This window comes from Canis lupus, chromosome 4, assembly GCF_048164855.1.
Source record: "Canis lupus baileyi chromosome 4, mCanLup2.hap1, whole genome shotgun sequence".
Lineage (NCBI taxonomy): Eukaryota > Metazoa > Chordata > Mammalia > Carnivora > Canidae > Canis > Canis lupus.
The window spans coordinates 85185397-85196292 of NC_132841.1; the positions used below are offsets into that span (position 1 = coordinate 85185397).

General features: G+C 40.9%; 1 protein-coding gene across 6 annotated transcripts in view; it reads left to right on the top strand.

Annotated features, from left to right (window-relative positions):
- Positions 1–10896, top strand: part of CDH18 (cadherin 18) — a 943171-nt gene that overhangs the window by 483577 nt on the left and 448698 nt on the right. The gene's annotated exons all lie outside the window — the stretch shown is intronic.

Consider the following 10896-nt stretch of genomic DNA (forward strand, 5'->3'; position numbering starts at 1 on the left):
CTCTGTTTGTGATGGGATATTAAAGACCAGCTCTCATAATTTTTCACTCCACATTTATAGATTTGTTTCTGCTGACAGAATCCTGGAAATGTAATTAAATGTTTAGTTTAATTAAAATGGAAAATAAAGCCTTGTTGTCAGAAATTCACCATAGCCCCCAAAAGTAGCAAACATGAGTGATTATGTATCTCAAAAGCGTGTACACTGATTTTCTGCATGTGTATATCTTGTAATACTCAAATAGAGTTATACTTGGTATGCAATCCTCAAAGCAAACTATGCTTTGTCATTGCAAAATAAATATATATAATTCCTATTAACATGTAGAATGATATTTATATATGAAAATAGATGAAGCTTTGCCTGTCACATTGATGGGGTGTGGTAGTGCATATTGAGAAACTCACAAAAGATATATCTACACTAGGGGTCAGTCTTTTACTTTTTTTTCATAAAGTACCAGATAGTAAATATTTTTGGCTTTGTGGGCTATATGGTCTCTGTCAAAACTACTGTATTCTATTGCCGTAGCATAAAAACAGCCATAGATGATAATCAAATGGGCATGAGTTTGTTCCAATAAATCTTTATTTATGGACACAAGTTTGAATTTCATATAATCACATTTTATTAAGTAGTAACCACTTAAAAATGTGAAAAAAGCATCGAGGCTCACATGCCTGTACAGAAACAGGTGGCAGGCCTAATCTGTCCTCCAGGCCTTTGGTCTACACACGTGCAAACACATGCTCTTAACACAAGGAAACACACAACTATTTCCACTAAAGTGTTTTACTTCAAACTATTCAACAAACCTTTCTGATTCCAACTTCTGCTATTCTCTTCCTTGCTCTTTCTGGTCTATCCACACTGCTTTTTCTTTGTTTCCCTCTTCTTTATTGTTTCTGTATTTTGAGTCATGCATAAAAACTCCTTCCATATTCAGAATTTATTCAATATTTTGATAAGCATTTAACTGTAATATTTTTCTCAGCATGCTTATGTGCTCATTTTTTTAAATAAAATCATTTCCTTAACAAATAGGTCATACATAGACCAGCTCAGTACTGTGTTTTTGGGAAAAGTTGTCTAAATTGACACTTTAATCTTAGATATTTACTCCCGGAATGTATTTTCAGTATGCGTCACTGTAGAATCGGGATATATTCTTTGTTACAAATGGTTAATCATGGACCCTCTGTACTTAATTGAAAATTCTCTTTTCTAATTTATAATGGCTTTTTGCTATATATTAAATCTTTAATCTTTTGTCATGTATTTCTGAATTGTTTGTGGTTATATTGAATCTTTTTTTTATTTACACATGAGTTATATTTTTAAAAAATTACATTAAAATATATATTTGATGCTTAGGAGAGCCTGGGTGGCTTAGTCGGTTAGCTTCCAACCTTCGATTTTGGCTCAGGTCATGATCTTAGTGGAAAGGGGAAATGGAGCCTTCATGGGACTCTGCTGAGCATGCAGCCTGCTTAAGATCCTCTCCCTCTCCCCCGACTCATGAGTCACTCTTTCTCTAAAAATACACAAATGAGTAGATTAAAAGGGAGAAATCCAGGTTAATATCCGGCATATTGGATTGAGAACAAAAGTGAAGTGGTGATTTTAGATAGGAGTAGGCTCGCCATCGTAATATGAGGAAAGATTAGGAATGTGAGTATAATATATTAGGTGTAAGTAGTTTGCCGGACTTTTCTAACAAGAAGAAAATAGTGATTTTGTGGTTATTTTTGTTTTGTAAATGGAGCTGTTATGAGGTTGCTCACTAACAGTGAGAAATGAAAAGACCTGGAATAGAAAAGAGACAAGTTTAGAAATGGTCATCTCAGAAAATTAAATCTATAGAGTTGGGAAATACAGTACAATTACCAGGAAAAGCTTTTTGTTCATTTGAGGTCTGTGTCTTAAAGAGAGAATGATTTACGGACCAGTGTGCTATTTCTCTAGCAACAGAAAACTGTAATAGAAAATGCTTATTTTAATCTTCCACTTATGACCCTCTGACACACCGCCACACACTGATATTTATATATGTTGCAATTTTCATACAATTTTGCAGATTTGCATGACTTTTACAGTCCTGTGGCACCTTTTCATCTGGCTAAATAAGGAAAGAAAATGTTTGGCTTCTTTAGAATGGTGTTAATGCACATTCATCTTTCCTTCCACATATTCGTGTTCAGTTGTTCTAACTGATTTCAGACAAAATCAGTCAAACTTTGGTAGAGGCAACAGGGATAATGTCCTAAAATAAATGAGCAACTTCATGATAATGAATTCCAATGCAAATAGTGATGACTTTGCAGGAAGTACACCCAACAAGTGAATTGCTTCTTTTTGCTTGGGTTCCTTTTCTGACTTTCTCTCTGTTTCACGTCCTCACGGTTGTGCTCTGTAGGTTCTGTGATTGGCAAACCAATCCCCTTTATCTTTGGGTTCTGATTTTGTCCTCTGGACTCTAAAATAGAGAAAATCTATATCTCCCCTGAACAGATTGTGGATGGCAGCGGATTCCCTTCTTTAGTCCTGCCTTTCACTTTTCAACGAAGTAGGTGATCTCAACAGCACAGAATGTTAACAAATGAACCCCGTTGCTATCACCCGAGATCATACCCTGGTTTTCCTTTGCAATGTGTTCTCTTCTGTTTTGCAGTTGCTTATGACTTTGTAACATTTAGGAAGATGCCCTTTGTATGCATACATATTTTGGTAAAAACCATAGTGGTAACTGAGAGGTTGCATCTATTTTTAGAATTTTTATCTACTGAAGATATTTCATTCCACTTATTGTAATAGGTGAATTAGATAAATTATCTCCAATATATGTGATCACTGTAACTTGTCCTCCATAAAAGTGCTATTACACCATCAAAGGAGGAGCAAACTGAGAGCCAGTGTTTATCAATGTCAACCTACTGAATAAGTGGCGATGCCAGAACTTAACCCAAGTTGGTTTCTATCCCAAATCTAAGCGTTTGTTTTCAAGTACCTCGGGGAAAAATAATGGCACAAGGATTTAATAGTTCAGAACTCCATTACATAATGCATTCAGTTAAGTTCTAGGGGAAATTCAGAAAATGGTTGAATAAAAGGGATCGAGGCTATTTTTAATATGGGAATTGTATCATCAGATTCCTATTATGTGCAAAGTAAAATTCAAAACATCATAGGCCTGTACTAGAAAGATTTAAGGGTGTTTCTAAAGGAGGAATTTTGGATTGAGGAATGTGATGGAAAATCACCAGTGTCGGTAATGACTGGTAAACAATGAGAGGAGAACATATGGTTAAGGATACTGTGTGTAAAATGCCAGCTATAATAAATGGATATTGGCAGCCAGAGTGATCTTCAGTTGGGCAAAGGACAGTGACGGTTCCTTTCTGGCAATGACTTGAAACCCACAGATATGTTCCAGTAGCACTGCAATATTCTGATAATAACCTAACCCTACCTAGAATTTAATCTTGCCACTCTCAGGACCGAACTCAGAACAGAGCAATAAACTTAAAGCCTGAATTTTCATTGCTCTCCTGGGCCTGTTGTATGATTCTCATAGTCTATGGCAACCAAAAGCCCTGGGCTTATACAATGCAAAAGCCCTAGAGAGAAATTATTTTAGGAGAGCACGCACAATGAATTAAAAAGAAAAAAGAATAATAATATAAGGTATCCTGAGACATAGGTAAATGGCATTCCTTTTGATCTGCTCAATTTTCCTGGCGTCCCAAATTAACCCTGGCAATATGAAATTCATTTTGGCCTCCCCTTTCTAGACAATACTTTGGAGACCCTGTTCTCTTTTTAGCTTGTTCTGTTCTTTATGGGATTGATGGCCTCTATCAATTTGTCTGAGTTAAAAATAATCAGGCCTTCTGTGACGACCCAAGGTTTCTCTCAAGGTAGTGATATAAATAACCTTTAATAAATAGTAACTACCCTCACTTTTGTTCACTCAAACATATTCCGGGTAAGAGCAGGTGATAGAATTTGCATTTCAAATCCTTGCTTTCAATACGGTCTTTAATTTCCATTATGAAAAATTACATATGTTTACTAACTTGGAAACCCTCTTATAAAGCAACTCTGAATAAGCAAGGGAATGGTAAAATATAACTAATCACATATCTTTGAGTGAAGATCAGCCTTTTCCTACATTAACATAAAGAGTACAAGATCTCATTTTAGAATTCTGTGTGCTGTAGAATATATAAATCTCCACTAAGTTCATTTGGTCTATGTTTAGACATTTTTATAGTGACCGAACTTAATTGAATTTCTATATTTTTACATTGCCAGTTTTTGCAAATATTAGAACAGTTCTGCTTGCTAATCAGTAATATATAAGTTTACTGAAATGTCCCTTTTACGTCCTATCAACATAAGATTTAACGGCGTTTCCTGATCATCTCTTATGACTTCTCTTTCCTCTCCTCTCTCATCCCTTCCTTACATCACCTGCTATGCTTTCATCACTGATCCTGTAGAAACTTTTCTCTTATTTTTTAGAGGCTTATGTCATCAGTATTATTGTGTAGATGACTCATAACTTTACCCCAAGCTACGGTCTCCTATTGCCAGGTGACCCCTGTATATCTATCTCCTCATGATGTCTAGCGAACGCCTCAACATTGGCATATTCCAATTAGAATATATTATAATTCCTAACAAGACATTACTTCCCTATGACAGTACCATTTTTCCCTAGGATCCTACTTAAAAATCTCAGATTCATTCTTAGCTCTATTTTGTTGTGTTTAATTATTTCTCTATCTACAATATACGTACCATTTTCCCCCATTTTTATACCAGGTTAAAGGTGTTTGTTATGATTGTCTAGATTTTAACTATTAAATTTACTACATATTTTTCATTCTGCAATTCAGCCGTCAGGGACTCCTTCCTCGGAGTACCTAGGTAGCTCAGTTGTTTAAGCGACTGACTCTTGGTTTGGGCTCAGGTATACCTCAGGGTCATGAGATCAAGCCCCATGTTGGGCTCTGTGGTCAGCAGGGAGTCTGCCTGAGATTCTTTCTCTCTCCCTCTGCCCCTCCCCCCCTTTGTGCATGTACTCTCTCTCTCGCTAGATAAAAAAATAAAATCTTAAAAAAAAAACCCAAAAAACAAAACACTCCTTCCTGCCTTCTTCCTGTTGGGTTCCTTTTCTGATGTCTCTGCTCTTACACCTAAAGTGCAAAACCCTAAATTTCTTTTCCTCTCTTTCTTTCACTATATATAGTTAGGTGGCATCATAATGGCATGAAATTTAAGTGCTCTTGGTAACTGACAAGTCATTTTACCTGCCTAATTAAGCAAAAATTCAGGCAATAGTTGATCATGAAATGTGGGAGACTACAAGGAAATGGAAAAAGAAATGTTCTTGTTCAGGAGTAAGTAGTGAGGAATCAATTAATTTTTTACTTTATCTTCTCTAATGCTATTGAGAAGCAATAAGATAATTCATGTGTTTTAAGAAATGGTCATATATTTTACTTAGCTGTTGCACTATCAGGATTCTACCCAAGTACAATAGTCAAAAATCTAAGTAAAGATCTAATAAATCTCTTTTTTCAAAGATTGTATTTATTTATTCGTGAGAAACACAGAGAGAGGCAGAGACACAGGCAGAGGGGGAGAAGCAGGCTCCCTGTGGGGAGCTCAACGTGGGACTCGATCCCAGGACCCCAGGGTCACACCCTGGGCCGAAGGCAGGTGCTAAACCACTGAGCTACCCAGGTAAAGATTTATAAAAAGAGATCTTCATGGAAGCATTATTTATATCAAAAAGTTAAAAACAACATTAATATTCAGTGATAGGGAAGAGATTAAAGTATTTGGGTATATTTTGTGAATTTTTTTGAAAATGTTAGATGAGTGCTTTGAATTACATAGATTATCTTCTATTAAAATTTACAATGGTATATGATTCAGTTTTCCAAGGGTCCATAGATGCTCTTAGGGAAAGTATTAATTATAGAAAGTTTAAGAGTTACTGGTATCCTACTATCTTCTCTCGGACGGGTACAAATGTGTGTTAGCAAATTGAATACAGTTCTGAAAATGATTTTGTCAACTGGACATTCTGACTAATTGAGCATTAATCAACCGCTTCTTTCATGATCTGTGTTATATAGACATTTTAGGCATTTATCGCTTTCCTGGTAGTAAATATTGTATGTTGTGTGCAATATAATATTTACTTGATGGTTAAGAATCTTAGAATGCTTCTGGGTCATCACAATGTCCATTTTCATCATACAATACCAAAGAAGCAAATGCAGAGAGATATGGGAGGCTGAACTGAGTGAGTACGGTCCTCACAACCTGGCACGGAGGCTGTATTTTCAATATTAATAAAAAGCTTTGAGGGAAGAGTTTGTGATTTGCCTATTTCTGCTACAGAATGGAGCACAGAAAGCAAATATGATTTACTTAGTGAGTGCTCACTGAGGAAATTACAATCTGGATTCTACTAACCTTTATCCAAAGCCTTTTATATGCCAAGGATTGTGCTAGACCCTTTTGTGTGTGTAAAACTCTTCGAGGTCTAAGACAGCCCTGTAAAGTGAGCACGGTTCCTCACAACACAAGTCAGATCATGAAATCATGAGAGATACAATGATGGGATATAGAAACATCAGGTCATATACATCCCCCTAATTCTGGTCAATGTGTCTGTCTCAGGAAGCAGTAGGGTCATCCTGACAGTGGACATGATCCAGACCAAGCTGATCCCACTACTTTCTTCCCTTACTGATTTGCTCATCTCGTTAATTAATCACCTTATAGCTTCGCCAAACTCCACATTTAGTTCAATACTTTCTGATTTATAGAGTCGTCGTTTTAATCACAGGTTGTGAAAATTGGGAACATGTTCATCTGTACTTTTACTGTATTATTTTATTCTCCTCAAATCTACAAAGGTTACTGACAGTTTTTCAGAGTCTTAAAAAAAAATCTGGTATATACTTTGAGCAGCTTTTCTCCAAAAATTAATCTAGTGGGCAGCCCAGGTGGCTCAGCAGTTTAGCACCTGCCTTCAGCCCAGGGCCTGGTCCTGGAGACCCGAGATCGAGTCCCACATCAGGCTCCCTGCATGGAGCCTGCTTCTCCCTCTGCCTGTGTCTCTGCCTCTCTCTCTGTGTGTCTCTATGAATAAATAAATAAAATCTTTAAAAAAATTAATCTAGTGAAACTGGGGTCCATCCGTTACTAAATTTTCACTTATCTGGGAACCAGCGTCTTCATTCTATGACTCACAGTGCAATAAGGATCTATTTTATAGACATCAAAACCATATGCATAGAAGGTGAGGGATCTCGCTGTTTCCTTTGTCAATTGTCAATACTCTTCTGCTAGATCCAAACAAGCTTATTGGTTCTTGATATTTCATACGCCCTGAAGAAATTTTTCTTAAAAAGCATTCATTTCTCTATTATTACGAATAAGGGAGGTACGACTTCTTAAATGTAGTCACACATGTAGTTACCGCTGAGATATTTTCGATTGATCACTCTTCTTCATTGTCCTGTATCAATATTTCCCAGGGACTCTGCAATTCTTAGTCTCAAGTGTGCTGGGTAACAGCTGCATAAAGGTCACCTTTATGGGGTCATCCTGAATCATATAGAGGTGATATTTTTATCAATCTAAGTTTTCTCTTTTCTTTTAAAAAGAGGTATACAATCTGTACCGCCTATTACCCCAGGACGTAAAAAAAAAAAAAAAAAAAAAAAATACCGCAAAGGAAATTGTGTTTTGCTTAAGATTTCAGCAGCTCTTTCCCTTTACATACAGATCCGATCCTCCTTCGATGTTATTATACTTTCAGTAATTTCAGTTAAAAATCAACCGCGGTACCACGTTGGCCTAGTCGACTATTCGGAGTGCTGGATTCTAACAAGGGCTCTCCCTGCATTTCCTTCATGTTCCTTCTTTATTTAGATGTGAAAACATTGCGTAGCCTCCTGAATGTTCAGGGTAAAATTGAGCACGAGATGACATCTAAAGAGACAATTTCCTGAGTCTGTCTCTCGGAGAACAATCACAGTTTAGCATCACAATTTTATGTTGCCAGTGTCTGGAGTCTGACCGGCATCAATTGCGTGTTGGATGCTTCCCTGTCACCGGTGAAAATGATTCTTATAAGTCTCCCAAGGTAACGTGAGTGGGGACTCGGGATCAGAAATGTCCATGCTTCCAGTTTCCAAGATTAACTCTGTAATAAATTCTGCTGACTGATACACTGTTCAGTTTTCTGGAGTAATCTTTGACATAAGGAGAAAATAAACATCTGCCCACCACCTGGCTCTCCCCAAGCCGCGTGTTCCACATTGCGTGACTTACTTTCTTCTTTTTTTTTTTAAGCTGAAAATGTAAGAGAATCACTAAGTGGCTTTACTAGGGCTAGGGGAGGTTGGCTTAGTTTCAGAATATCAGATTTTGGAAACCGATTAATTCCAGTATACGTCGCATCATTGGCCCCGTGGGGAATCTAGAGCCCTTCATCTGGATGCAGTCTCACAGATACAGACCCTCCCCCTGGTGATTGATTCTTTTTCTAGAAATGGATTGTACTGTTTGGTGATGCTGACAAATCCCTCTGTATGTCATCCCACTCAGGAGCAAGTGCCTGTTGACTTCCATTATGACTGTCCACTAGACGGGCTTATTACGGTCTTACCCAGGGAAAACCACCAAGGAGGAGGCCTAGTGAAAACGCATTTTATTTTCAAGTGTGTCCCTAGGATGCTCATTGCTGGTGTCTCTGCAGACGCTTCAGTGGCAAGCTGGCAAACATTTTACTTCCTTCCACTGGAGGCAGTTAAACAGACGGGCTTCTCTAGAGAATGTCAAAATGTGAAATTTTAAAATTAAATTACATGACCTCTTACAGACCCAAAATTCCTCTTTATATCCCCTTTGTTTTTGCAACGATCCCTTTCCTTCTGCTGCAGCGAGTTCATAAATACAAAAAAAACAGTAAAATGGATTATTATCAATACGTCCTCCGATAAACACAGACCAGAACTTATGTTTGGCTACTCTGCAAGGAAAATCTCTCTTAAATCAGAAGCTGCATGAGAAGAGATATTACAAAACATAAAGCAGCACTGGCTCATTATTCTGATGCTGTTGTTTCAGTTCCACTTGAACCTGCGAGTTTTAGTTTTTAGAGATTTTCAAATCATAAACGACTTCGAACATCTTACCTTGGAACAACTTTTTACTTAAATGCCTCATTCCTTCACAACCAGACATGATCCAATGCAAGTGTCTCGTTTGTTTGTTTTCATTGTTTCTGTTAGTTTAATCATATCAAAACCCTAAATCAATCGATCGGGGAAGGACAAACATTATATGGCCTCATTCACTTGGGGAATATAAAAAATAGTGAAAGGGAATATAAGGAGAAAAAATGAGTGGGAAATATCAGAAAGGGAGACAGAACATGGAAGACTCCTACCTCTGGGAAACGAACTAGGGGTGGGGGAAGGGGGGGGACTGGGTGATGGGCACTGAGTGGGGGAACTTGATGGGATGAGCACTGGGTGTTATTCTGTATGTTGGCAAATTGAACACCAATAAAAATAAATTTATTATTAAAAAAAAAAACTAAATCAAATGAAATCCCTTCACATTTCACACCAAGTTAAATAAAACTAGTAAAATAGAACTAGCTGGTAGGCCCCGTGAGTTTCCTGGAAACCCCATCTACCCTCCCAACCTCTTTGACCTTTCCTGGAAGCAGAAGGCAAGAAGGAGACCCTTAGGCATTAATTCACCTTTATTAAAGGTTTGTCACACATGAAGCACAATTGCACAGGTTTTCACGAAAAGTTTGCAAAGCCCCCCTGAGCTGAGGACTGCCTTCTGCATTGTGAAGAGAATCCTTCTGAGTCTCAGGGTGAAGCAGCTTCCACACACTGAGGAGAAGGGAGTGTGAACGAGGGTCTGGGTCCCTGTCCTCGGCATCCTAAGGGTGCAGGCCCCGACTCCCGCCTCCCTTAAGTCTTTGCTCCTTTGAGTCCCAGGGAAGGGCACCCCAGGGACGGGCACCCCAGGGGCGGGCACTCCAGGGACGAGCACCCCAGGGGGAGCATCCCAGGGGCCGGCATCCCAGGGACAGCACCTCAGGGACGGGCACCCCAGGGGTGGGCATCCCAGGGGTTGGGCACCCCAGGGACGGGCACCCCAGGGGGGGCATCCCAGGGATGTGCACCCCAGGGGCGGGCACTCCAGGGACGGACACCCCAGGGGGGGCATCCCAGGGACCGCATCGCAGGGACGGGCACCCCAGGGACAAGCACCCCAGGGGCGGGCACTCCAGGGACGAGCACCCCAGGGGCGGGCACCCCAGGGGCGGGCATCCCAGGGGTTGGGCACCCCAGGGACGGGCACCCCAGGGGCGGGCATCCCAGGGGCCGGCACCCCAGGGACGGGCACCCCAGGGACGGGCATCCCAGGGGCGGGCATCCCAGGGGCGGGCATCCCAGGGGCGGGCACCCCAGGGGCGGGCTGAGCGAGGTGCTCCCCGTGGTGCTCGCCTGCAGCGCCCCGGGAGTGGCCCCGGGATTCAGGGGGATTCGGGGGGATTCAGGCGCTGCTCGCGGCCGGCTCTGGGCAGGGGCGCTGCGGCGCTGGGCGGGTCTCCGCGAGCTCCCCGCGGCCCTCGGGCCCCAGATGCGCGGGCACCTGCGGGCGCCCCGAGGGGGGAGGTCTGCGCGCAGGGCCGCCGCGTCCCGGGGCCGAGCAGGTGCAGGTCGCCTCCGAGGAGCAGCTGCCGAGCCCCGGGGGTGCCCACGCCCCTGCACCCGCGTCCCAGCCGCGCCCACTCGCGCTCGCACCTCCGCAGCGCAGCCTGCCGCCGCCTCCGCGCCG